The sequence below is a fragment of the Triturus cristatus genome, chromosome 9 (assembly GCF_964204655.1).
Source record: "Triturus cristatus chromosome 9, aTriCri1.1, whole genome shotgun sequence".
Classification (NCBI taxonomy): Eukaryota; Metazoa; Chordata; class Amphibia; order Caudata; family Salamandridae; genus Triturus; species Triturus cristatus.
Window position 1 is genome coordinate 425286042 of NC_140592.1, and position 12452 is coordinate 425298493.

The following is a 12452-nucleotide window of genomic DNA, read 5'->3' on the forward strand; positions in this document are numbered from 1 at the left end:
GTGTTGTTGGGACATGCAATGTAATATGATGTATTTTGAATGTGTGCAGTGGGTTGTGTGTCATTATCACCATTTCAGCCTCCGTAAATTTATTTTTTTATTTTTTCCTTTATGTTAAATTACCATAATGTGGTAATTACCTAAATATACGTTTTATGAAGATAATGATCCCCATCGAGCTAGAAAACTAACCAACTCTTTTGCCATTCTTTAAAAAAAAAATCTTTTTATTGATTTACAAAAGACCTGACAGTGCTTCTGTTAACGGATCATTTCCATACAGATTCTCAAGAGTATCATTCTTAACATCTAAGTAGCTTGTCATGTCACAATGCAGAAATATATCAATGAAATCATTCTTGGTTACATTTCAGTGTAGAACAGTGTCTAATGTCCCCCCTCTCCTCCCTGCCCATTACTCCTAAAGTTATTTCAGAGCCCTCTTTATTGTGTCCACTTACCCCAAATTCTGTCGCACTTTTTTGGGCACCCTCTGCAATGGAACACCACTTTTTCAGCAGAGCAGCACCAGTCCAAATCCTCCTTCCATTTCACTACACTCAGCTGTTGGTTCGCTCTCAACTCCCTCGCTAGACTTCTTTTGGCTAAAATGTCTGCAATCATGAGCCATTTCCTGGAATATTTTTGCCACATGTCTTCTCCGGTCACGCATAAAATATTCCATTTGGCCCCAAATGTGACCTCTTGGTCCACTACTTCCTAAATTACCCCTGTTATGTATTTCCAGTATTGCTGAATTCGCAGGCATGACCACAGTGTATTGAATAAGGTGTCCACCTACCTGCGAACCCCTTGCACACTGATCTGTGTCAGTTCTTCCTATTCAGTACAGTACTACCCTTGAGGTGTAAGATCTGTGTAATATGCTCAGTTGTATGAGGTGAAACCTTGCTCTTTTTGCAAACTCCAGTGGACTCTGTATTGCTTCTGTCCAGTCATCGTCTTCAAGTGCCACCAGATCAACTGTCCAAGTTTCTCGGAGAGCCTTTAGGGGGTCTACGGAGTTGTTCATAATGTTTTTATATACTAGGGAAGTGGATTTTTCTGACATGGGGTTGTTAAGTATTCCATCTTCAAGTGGAGTGTATTCCACTAATTACTCTCCATCCGAGATGTGTCTCCTTAAGGCATATTTTAGCTGTAAGTATTGCAGAAATCCTGACTCCACCATCTGATACTTATCTTTTAGGTCCTCAAAATCTATCAGTGTTTGTCCCTCCATAATTCCCCTAGATATTCAATCCCTATGACCTGCCACTTACAAAATCCCTTTAGCTGCCCCACCTCTCGTAGTAGATCACTGTCCCACAGCGGTGTTCGTCCAGTCAGCTTCTCTTTCCAGCCTCGTAAAATAGTTGTTTCCCTCCATACACTTACAGTTGTTTGTGTGTGTGAAGGTATTGAGTTTTTTGTTTGTCGACAGTAAAGCGCAGCTAGATAACCTCTCTGTCCCACATAGTGATTGTCAACTCTGTATACTGGCTCCTCCCATCCATAAACACCCATTCATTTATAGTTACTAATTGTGTTGCCCAGTAGTACTACTCCAGCACATGAAGGAGGGATTTGTTCCAGTCTATCCTGTATCCCGAATAACTCCCAAATTGTTGGAATGTATAGATTGTTCGTCCAATTGAGGACTCTGGGTTGGTGGCATATAGCAATATATATCATCGGCATACAACAATATTTTTTCCTCCTATGCATTTTCTCCCCAAATTCCCCAAATGATCGGGTTCATTCTGACCCACACTGCCATGGGCTCAAACGCTAGGGCAAAGAGCATAGGAGAGAGCAGGCATCCCAGCCTCATGCCTTTGTGTAACTGGACCCTCCTTGATGTCACCCCATTCACCCGAAACCTAGCTAATGGGTTTGCATACAGCAGTCATGTCCAGGCACACAATCTGGGGCCAGATCCGAATCTTTCCAGTACTGCGAATAAGTATGGCCACTCTATGTTATCAAACGCTATGCAGGCATCTAGCGTTAGGAGCACTGCGTCTTCTAATGGGTCTGTCTTAGTAATATGCATCACTCCATACAGTTGGGGCAAGTTAAGTCTAGTGCTCCTGTGGGGCATAAACCTGGATGGGTCAGGGTGAACTATAGATATAGTGACAGTACTAAGCTTATTCGCCAGGACTTTTGCCAGCAGCTTTGCTTCTAGGTTCAGTAAGGATATGGGGCAATATGATCCACAATCAGTGGGTGGCTTACCCTGTTACGGTATTACCACAATAGTGGCTAGTCTCTGGTCTTCCGGCAATCTGCCTTGGTCCAGTGCCTCCTGATAAATGTTTAACATATGCTAGGCTACTCTTGAGGCCACTGCTTAATAGAATTCTACCGGTATACCGTTGGGTCCTGCCACCTTACCCAACTGTAAATCTCTAATGGCCCTTCCTATGTTTTTCATAGGTCCTTCATCCATCTCCTCTCTTTCTTCACTGGACAGTCTTGGGAGGCGTAGGTCTCAAAGCAGATCCATGCAGTCCTCCATCGTCCTAGTGGAATTTGACCAACTACAGGTCCCATGGGGCGTGAGGAGAGAGCCCGCACCTGAGCCTGCTTTTCCCCAGGAGAGAGAGATAAAGCACCTTGCCGCTCCTGATGCCGCGGGAGCCGCTTCGTTGTTGGTGGAAAAGACTGCTGCGAACTACAGGTCCCAGGGGGCGTGAGGAGAGAGCCCGCACCTGAGCCTGCTTGTCCCGAGGAGAGAGAGATAAAGCACCTCGCCGCTCCCGCTGCCGTGGGAGCCGCTTCGTTGTTGGTGGAAAAGACTGCTGCGAACTACAGGTCGCAGGGGGCGTGAGGAGAGAGCCCGCACCTGAGACTGCTTGTCCCGAGGAGAGAGATAAAGCACCTCGCCGCTCCCGCTGCCGCAGGAGCCACTTCATTGTTGGTGGAAAAGACTGCTGAGAACTACAGGTCCCAGGGGGCGTGAGGAGAGAGCCCGCACCTGAGCCTGCTTGTCCCGAGGAGAGAGAGATAAAGCACCTCGCCGCTCCCGCTACCGCGGGAGCCACTTCGTTGTTGGTGGAAAAGACTGATGCGAACTACAGGTCCCAGGGGGCGTGAGGAGAGAGCCTGCACCTGGAGCCTGCTTGTCCCGAGGAGAGAGAGATGAAGCACCTCGCCGCTCCCGCTTCGTGGAACGCGCGCAGTCGCGCCGGGCGAAGCCCGGGCCAAGGATGGGCCCGTTTGAGCCCATTGGAGACCGGAGGAGGTCGGGCCGGGCCTCCCCTCCAACAGTGTTAACACCGTAAAGCCCCTACTAACTGTGAACAGCAGATTGGACCTCTTTCGTGGAGACTGAAAAGTTTGGTAACGTTATTCAGTACAGTATACAGGAACGATGGCTGCAAAAGAAGGGAAGGGGAAGAAAGCTGTGACTAGTGGGCGGTCGTTGGTACGTTAGATCAATTTATAACTAGGGCTACGTCAGTATTGGTACAAGAGATAGCCTTAACTGAACGTCGACTTTCATTGGACCCTATGTACACTAAGCATTCATCCCTGGGAGGGCTAATGTTGGTAAATTCTCCTGAACAACAAATAGTCGTTAATCTTTAGCCCAATGATGTGGTAGAAAGTAATGATGTTCCTCCACAGGTAATGTCGACCCTATCTGTGACAAAAGACCTTAGCCCCACTATCTTAACTGATGATTCCGCCCTGACTGGTATAACTAGTGGAATAGTTACACGTACTTCCACAAGGTCAGCACCTAAACCCAAATCCCCATCCGAAAAACATGCTACAGGATCTATTGTTAAGAGGAAGAGAGGAGGGGGCTCACATAAAGGAAATTGTCTAACGAAAACAACTAAAAATGTGGATTGTGAGTTTCCGGTTTTATTAAATACTGCTCCCCCCTTATCCTTTATTGAGGGATTTGTCGACGGTGCCTGCAGGTTGTTCTTTGCCCCAATTTGAAATGGGATTTATGGAAAAGAGGGAGCAACTCATTAAGTCCTCTATGCTACCGCTGCTGGCGAGATTGAAATCTATCGATGAAAGATTGATAAAATTTGAACAGTCAATTGCAATAAATCTTGATTCCTTGAAAAAACCCGTTGAGGGGACACCCAACAAGAGTTCAGGGGATAATAACATAATCTGTGAACCCTTAACTATTACACCCCGGGCGCCCATTCCAACTGTACTCAATACACCTTCTGTATCATTGAGTGGGAATAGGCAAGCTGGTATAAGTACCTACAGTGATGCAGTGATGCAAGGAAGAGGGGAACAACAAGCGGGAGGGGGCAAAAACAGGAACCAAGGGAATCAGGATTGGCCCGAAAATCACCAAGTACAGTAAATGAAACAACGAATAATGTAAAAACCAAGAGTTCCTTTACACAAATCGATTTACCCCCGGATTCCTTTCCATATGTTGTTATGATGGCCGGGGTCCCCGAATTGGATAAAGGCAGTATAGAAACATATACCGAATTGAAAAATAAGGTTATTGTTTGGCTAAATAATAATAGACCCCTCCCTTCCTACACTTCTAGTGAAATTTTGTTTGTTCGCAGAGTGGGTTGGGTGGGACACAGACCAAAGGATTTAGCTTGTGACTGTATTATTATTAATTTCAGGGAAAGACGGGCAGTTGAATTTATTTGTGATGGGCACCACCGAAGGGGGGCAAGTAATATACAGACTTTTAACTTAAGTTATTTTTATCCTCCCCCTACCGCCCATAGATCCAATTTGTATTCTTTTGAGGCACAGTGAGGGGACTCAATGATGTTGCACAATAATCAATTCAACATCTCGACCTTTAATCGCTTCGACAGGCTCTATGGGCTTGAAGGAGTGGATTGACTGAGTACAGGGTACATTATGGTTAATGATACCTCTAATTCACAGAATACATCTACACATAAGGGCCAACTCATAGACGGATCTAGTTGTTTTCAGCCTGATCCCCGTGTCGGAACCCGGACATCAGATCCAGAAGCTAGCGGGGAATTGGGGGATAACAGTTCTGCAGCTAATATCCACACTGAAAATAATATCAGATCTAGTGATGTCCTTAGATGTAATAGTCATGTAGATAGTGCCATCAAAGAGAACAAATGGGCGATCATGTTTTGGAATGTGGCCGGGATAAAAACGAAGGTGTCTAACCAATTGTGGCCTGTTTGTAAATGGGTATGACATTTTAAGTCTACAAAAAACTTGGGCTGAAGAGGCTCACCATTTGTGCGGTTTTAAGACTATACACACATCAGCGATAGGCTCCAGACATGGAAGGGTAAAAGGGGGACTCTGTACTTATATATCTAATTATCTCAAAATTGAAAAAATAGAAATAGTTCACAATACTAGATACTATCATACGTTCAGGATACGTGTAGATAAAGTCCTTTGCTTGGTTATCATACATTTTTATAATAATGTCCCTTCTGAGGCAATTGCAGACATATTAAGAGCATTGAATACAGATGTTAAACGTTTATTAGGCTGGAAAAATAAGGTCCTTGTTATTTGGGGAGGGGATTTTAACTGTTCATTGTGTAAAAGAGGGGAGCTAGGGACATGCGGAATAATGTTGGACAGAGAGATTAGTTTATCACATTTTGAGCACACTGTGTGTGGGGATCTAATGAATGAAATAATGTTTTCCTGTGATATGGGCTATGCTAACAGACTCTGTCAACCAGAGACCTCTTTCTGTCCCACATTCAATGGTAGAGGCGCTTCTTCAATAATTGAATTTATAATGATATCCTCTAGATATTCAACAAAAGTTAGGAATTTTAATACTCTTGATATCGCTTTAAGTGATCATTTCCCTTTAAGTGTTGAAATTTGAATTCCTAATTATGATCATGTTAGAAATAGAACATCTAGGCAGCCTGTAAATAATATTGCCTTGAATAGACAAAATGGGTACTCCCTGAAATGGACAAAAGTGATACCAGACAACTTTCTTTTTAGTTTAGTTAAGAAATGTGAAGTCAGCATCTATGCTTGCCTGGATGAAAATTCAAATAATTCTGAAATTATCAAAAATGTTGCAGTTATCGCCTCTTACATCAAGAAAAGTTTGTGGATAGAAACCAATAAACATAGAGAAGACTCAGTTGGTTGGTTTGACACAGCATGCACTAAGGCTTATTCTAACCTGAAACATGCTTTAAATGCTCCTGAAAAAGACCAAATTTTGATAAGGGACCTGAGAATCAATTATAAGAAGACACTTAAGAAAAGAAGAGATGAGATGAAAAAAGAGGCATGGAATTCCTTGTGTGAGGCTTCACTGAAAAGAGATCCTGTAGCTTTTTGGAAAGCGGTTAATGCCCCTTTTCTTAATGATAAAACAAAAGCAACAATAGAGATAGCCATAACAGAGAATGAATGGGTATCACATTACTCAGACCTATATAGTGTTTTGCCCGCACTAGAGCAGTTAACATTAGAGAATGCAACAGATTCCGAGCGTCCAAACAGTTTTAAGAGAGTGGAGTTGGATATCACCTTGAATGAAGTCAACATGGGCATTAAAACCAGCACGGGAGGAAAGGCACTGGGCCCGGATGGGGTGCCGGTTGATCTGTACAAAAACAATGTGGTGTTATGAGGTCCACTCCTTACGCAAGTGGTTAATGCATGCTGCACGAGTGGACTGTTAGAATCATGGTATGAGTCTATTATTGTACCTATATTTAAAAAGGGGGATAGAACAAATTGCTCGTGCTATCGCCCCATTTCGTTATTAGGCTCAACAATTAAGATCATTGGAAGAGTGATTTTAAATAGATTACAATCTTGGGCGGACGAACATCTAATTATTAGTGATCTGCAATATGGCTTCCGGAAGGGTCTTGGCACTATTGATCAGGGCCTTAATTTACACATTCTCCTAGAAAAATATACTAGAGCCAAGGGAGGTCACTTATTTTTAACTTTTGTTGACTTAACGTCACCTTTTGATTGTGTTACCCATACTAAGTTATGGCTAATTATGGAAAATGTAGGGGTGGATGAAAATATAATTTCTTTTCTCAATGGGGATTGTACAAGGGCTTTTGGTATTGCAAGAGGAGTACGGCAAGGATGTGTCCTTGCCCCATTCTTGTTTACTATTTATATTAATGATTTAGAAAGAACCTTGCTGAGGGATTGCAGGGACATGCCTAAGGTAGCTAATAGATCTCTTCCGGCACTCCTATACGCGGATGACGCAGTATTGATGGCCCTGACGCCCGTTGCCATGCAGAGGATGGTAACATCCTTCTCTCAATTCATGACAAGTCTGGATTTGGGAATCACTTGTACGAAGACGTTTTGCGTGAATTCTGGCTCCGGGGCTAATAAAAAGAAAAAGGTAATTTTAATTAACTCTAAACCCCTTGATTTTACACCTACATTTCCCTATTTAGGAATTTTGTTTGACCAGACTGGTACTTGGACAAATGCGGTAAAAGCAAGAAGATTCCTCTTTGTAAATCCTTAATGGCATTGACTAATTTTAGTCGAAAAATGGGCAGAAGGCCGATTGGGGAACTTCTGTGTGTATATAGAGCCACCTGTGTAGCTATTGCAACCTATGGCGCAGGGTTATGGGGATATACAAATGTGAAATCATTACAGGTTCTGAGATATCTCTTATCAGTTCCGGATAGTGTCTCCACATTTATATGTCACGCTGAACTCGGACAGTCGTACCTAGAAGATGGAATTAAGGTACAACCGGTTCTGCTGTGGCACAGGGTATGGACTACTGAAGAGTGTGTTTTTAATCGTTTCATTTTGAAGGATGCAATGAATATTAATAATGTTAGCAAGATTAAGTGGCTGCATTATGTAAAGATGTTTCTTATACAAATAGACCACCAGGAGTATTTTAGCGATCCCCCATTGATGTGTAATGTCTCAAGGAAAGACCTTAAAAATCTTTGTATGACATACCTGAGTGATTGTAGAACTATCTGTGAAATGACAAAAACTACCGTGGTGGCTCACCATCTAATAATGACTACTTTTAACATCCAACCGTATGCTAAGATATATATGAAGGACTTTGAAAGGTTTTTATTAACATGGTTTAGGTTAAATATCTTATTTAGATTTTTAAGCTTCCCCAAGATTAAATGTCCATACGATGATATGTCTAGTCAATCAGACATACACATTTTGTTTTTCTGTAAGTTCTACTCAATACTGAGGAGAAGATGGATAGTACCAATATTAAAGAGTATGGAACTTAGGTAATGTCGCCCTGCATTTCTGGCCATTCAGAAATTAGACAATATATTTACTGTTGCATCTCTTTCCGCTTTTTTTAAAAACGTTTTTAAATCACGGAAATCAATTCATGTATGAAATTTTATTACTTATTTTAACGAGGGTTGATTTCTTCTTTTTATTACTTTTTAATATATATTGAGAATGTGCTTTAAACTGTGCTTTTATGGTTATCCTCAGTATAATAACCGAATAAAGTTATTTTTGATTTGATTTTGATTTGATTTGACTTATACAACCCCCCAGCAAAAAACCCCCTCAACCAAACTCTTATTCAGACGCAGTACTCCCCCCAACGAGTAACTCATCATCTCTATTTCCTTCTCACTTTTTAATACTTCCCACTTTCCCCCAACCACCCCTACCCGCTCTCTTAACTTCTACAGACATTCAATTTAACCCACAAAGTACTTCTTACATAGACCCCAATCTAATCCCAACCCCCGAGGTCCCTCTTGCTACTCAAATAACTCCACAACCCACCTCATTAAATATCCCCGCAAAACTTTTTTCTTGTCATCCACTTAGCCTAATTTTTTGGAACATTGCAGGCCTTCTCTCTAAAATTCATAATGAGGGCTGGCTAGATTTCGTTAGGCGCCACGACATTATCTGCATGCAGGAAACCTGGGCTCTTTTTTCTACTCACTTAAATGGTTATAAAACCTTTTTTTCCCCTGCGCTTCCCTCGCCCTGAGGGCGCGCAAAGGGAGGCTTAGTGATCTACATCTCTAATCTCATTCCAGGTCAATTCACCAATGTATTAAAATCTGAATCCAACTACCAGATTATATCCATCATAATAAATAAACACACCCACGTTCTGATTGTTAACTTTTATAATAACCTGCAAGACACAAAATTGACAGGTTTGCTGCAAGAAATTCGATCTTTTCTCATGGAATACCTTAAACAGCCCCAAGTTAACAATCCCTTCTTGATTTGGGGGGGAGATTTCAATTTACCACTATGCGACAAAAACAAGATCACCTGTGGTTTTACGGATTCCAACGAATCCCCTACTACTCATTTTTCCCACTCCACCAAAGGCTCATTGATGAATCAAATTATGTCCTCTTTGCAAATTACTTTCTCCAATGAACTATCAACTCCACCCATTAAGCTGACTCCAACATATCACGGTAGAGGCGCTATGACTTGCATAGATTTTATACTTCTGTCTTTCAGTGCAGTCAACTTGATTACAAATTTTACCACTCATGATTGCATTTACAGCGATCACTTCCCTATCTCCATCACTCTGAACCTACCTGGTTCTTCCACTCATGCAATAAACTCACTACATCAGAATAACCTCACAATGAACCGACCAAATGGCTACGCCCTAAAATGGTCCTGTATCAACCCTGAAACAATTCTGAAAGAGCTCATCACAGGGAACAGAGCAGCCTTTACATCTTGCCTGGCGGACTCCTCCTCTCCCCTTGAGGTATTAACAAATTTCCAGATCATTGTAATAGAGATCAATAAGGCCCTAACCATTCCCCCCAAACCTAAAAAGAACTCCATATTTAGCTGGTTCAATTCCACCTGTTCTAAGGCTCACAAAGCACTCAAATTGGCGTTAAAGAAAGTCCCGAGAATCAAACCCGAGGTCGCCCAAGCCAGAAAATTCTACCACGAGGCCTTAAAGAAACGTAAAATAGAATTGAAAGAAGAACTTTGGTCTGCCCTTCACAAAAGCTCTAAAGTGAAGGATTCTTCAGCTTTTTGGGAGGTAATTAACTCATCCTTCCTTTCAGGCCCAAAAAATCGCAACTCCCTAGAGGTGGCCATACCGGAGCAAGAATGGATCAATCACTTTTCCCATATATTCAGCGTAACTCACCCCTTTCCATCATCTCCAAATTTCTCCGCGCAGGATATCCCAGCCTCTACTTATGAGTCGCACCCCACCCCCCTTGAATTCACCCTGGATGACATCACTTTAGCCCTGAAAGCCAGCAAGGGGGGAAAGGCTCCAGGGCCGGATGGGGTTCCCGTAGACCTATATAAGTCCAACATTGATCTGTGGGTTCCCCTTTTATCTAGAGTACTGAATGCATCCAGCGAGACAGGTCCAATGGACTCATGGTCCGAGTCCATACTGGTTCCAATATTTAAAAAGGGGGACCGCAGCAGCCCGACTTGTTACCGTCCTATCTCGTTGCTTGATTCCCTCGGTAAAGTGGTGGGTCGTGTTCTACTTGACCGCCTACAACGCTGGACAGACCACAATAGTATCATCTCCGATCTACAATACGGCTTCAGAGAGGGTTTGGGAACAATCGACCAGGTCCTGAACTTAGTATTGCTAAGAGGAAAGTATGTGAACGCAAAGGGAGGCAATTTCCATATGGCCTATGTCGACCTTTCCGCAGCGTTCAACTGCGTTTCACACGCAAAACTATGGTCAATTATGTTGGACATAGGGGTGGATAAGACCATAGTCAATTATATCCGTGAACTCTACTCTGGCGCCACCGCCAGAGTGAGGTTCGGTACAGGGGGCCAACTCTCTTCATCTTTCAAGGTAGAACGGGGAGTAAGACAGGGCTGCGTCCTGGCCCCCTTCCTTTTCCAAAACAACAATTTTATAGGGGGGTCAGAAGCAAAACGGGACTTGGTTTAAGGACTGAAGCACCTCCAATCCCTAATAGACACTTATGAAACCAACAGAAGGTGCACAGTCCGTTCAAAACAAAAATAGCAAACTAATAGTTATTGTAAGGGCGTGTACGAGATCCTGCGAATAATTGAGACACCCCCCCGCAGGAGATAGGAGTCCATCAGCCCACCCTTAATGGCGGAGCATCGTCATCTGGAACTCCAAGGTATCACTGTCTGAGCCCGAGATCGCAGATCACCCAGGACTCTGCCTGGTGCACAGGCTAGTGAAACCCAGAAGGAAAATATACTCCTGCCAGGGTGTATACCCAAGTAGTCGAGGGCTCCAGTGAAGTGCAGTGCTAAAGAGTGATGTGAGGTTAAAAATGAATACTTGATCAAAAAATGTGTTTAATATGGATTAATCAAGTTTCATATCTAAAAGAACCTATAGTCTGATATAAATTTTGCAGGCTAATTCTTGGTTCGTGTAAAAAGTGTGGTCAACATGTTTCAGCCGGAGCGGTCACTTGACCCGGCTTTCATCAGGACCGTAAGATTGAAAAAAAGCTACTGCCAAAATTAATTACATAAAGTGAAAAAAACAAACCCATGCAAACCAGATTGTGAATGTGGGATATGTATGTGGCACTTGCCACCCTACCAGAAAAGCTCATACATTGAGCGTGAGGACAATGTCTTCATTCCTGAAAAAGAATATACACATAAACCTCATGCACATCAAAACAAAACTATTAATTGCCACCAGGCAGAGCTGAATCAGAAATGCCTTCATTATCAAACAAACTCTAAATGATGTTTGGAAATACAATTTGTATGTCAAAAAAATGGAAAAAACTAGAAAAACTCACCCAGCTTTATGTGGGAGTAAAGCCTCACCTCACCCGGCTGACTGCTCGGAGAAGGAGGCACCGCTCTGTTTAAATGTGGAGAAAGAAGCCAGACAGATTGCCAATTGATACCTATCTGCTTAGAGCTCAACACACATATTTTTAAACATATTAAAAAGAACCTACAGTAATTGAGAAGTCCAAGACCTCCTGACTCCCAAGATGTATTTTTGGATAATGTCTCTGCAAACCAGTTATATTCAAGAATAATGTCTCTTTGCAAACCAGTTGTATAGTGGAAACCAGTAACAAGTGAGGTTATGCATAGTTGTTACCTATATAAAATAGGGAAATGCTGGGAAATAGTAAAGGCTAATTATAGTGGCTAGACGTGTCCACTAGGCTCTACACATTGGGTCTGGGACGACAATTGTTTTTAGAGCGAAATTAGCAAGAGCAGTCATCCTCCAACCTTACCTGTCCGTCGATACCTCAGACTAACTCACGAGCTGTCTGGGAGGTATCGACCGGAAGGGGAGGGTACTTTTTATAGCGCTCGCGTGTAACGTTCTGATCTGTAATCGAGATCAGATGTGTGTCTCGATTGAACGAAAAAACGAAAAAAGCGGACGTGTCCACACAAGAGCGCATGCGTCTAAATGAGACGCTAACGGAGAGGCAATCCTCAAGGGCGCATGTGTCAGCGCT

The 12452-nt window shown here is 42.7% G+C and overlaps 1 protein-coding gene across 1 annotated transcript in view; it reads left to right on the forward strand.

Moving 5' to 3' along the window:
- Positions 1-12452, forward strand: part of LOC146798085 (cytochrome P450 2G1-like) — a 759568-nt gene that overhangs the window by 277963 nt on the left and 469153 nt on the right. The window lies entirely within an intron of this gene.